Genomic DNA, 647 nt, shown 5'->3' on the forward strand with positions numbered 1-647 from the left:
CCCCTGCATCGGCAGGCGGACTCCCAACCACTGCGCCACCAGGGAAGCCCGGGGGCGCTGTTTTGTACGTGATGAAATGGGTGTCATCTTCCTTTGAAAGGAGACATGAAACCTGAGTTGCAGGGTTTGGTTGTTTTAAGTGTCTCAGTTTCTTTCAGTGTTTTCCAAATGCGCCAATGCTAACTTAACTTCTTATTCTCAATCACTTAACTTTAGTAAGCATGGTATTTTGTTATTAAATAAAAAGGGGGATCACCAAGTGGTGAAGACCAAGGGCTTTAGAACCTGACTGCTTTTTTTTAACTTTTTATTTTATATTGGAGTATAGTTGGTTAACAATGTTATGAGTCAGACTGCTTTTTAATACTGCTTTTGTCCACCACATGGGCAGTCACTTAACCTCTCCTGCTGTTTAATCCAACAAATAAGGAGATTTTGTCTCATTTGATGATTGTAAACAAAAATGAGGATACATATTTAAAGTATGCAGCACGGTGCCTGGCACGTAAGTGCTCCATAGCAGCAATTATTGGAAACCATGTCTCCTACACTTCATGGCCCCTGTCCCTTCTTTTGCCAAGGGGAAATGTGCAGGGCAAACAAATGTGCAGTGTATCTCCCATCCCCCCCCCCCCCCTTTTTTTTAT

General features: G+C 42.7%; 1 protein-coding gene across 2 annotated transcripts in view; it reads left to right on the forward strand.

Moving 5' to 3' along the window:
* The window catches only part of LOC103088746 (oocyte-specific histone RNA stem-loop-binding protein 2-like), a 4,039-nt gene that overhangs the window by 2,687 nt on the left and 705 nt on the right, over positions 1-647 (forward strand). The gene's annotated exons all lie outside the window — the stretch shown is intronic.

The sequence above is a fragment of the Lipotes vexillifer genome, unplaced genomic scaffold, assembly GCF_000442215.2.
Source record: "Lipotes vexillifer unplaced genomic scaffold, Lipotes_vexillifer_v1.1 scaffold217, whole genome shotgun sequence".
Classification (NCBI taxonomy): domain Eukaryota; kingdom Metazoa; phylum Chordata; class Mammalia; order Artiodactyla; family Lipotidae; genus Lipotes; species Lipotes vexillifer.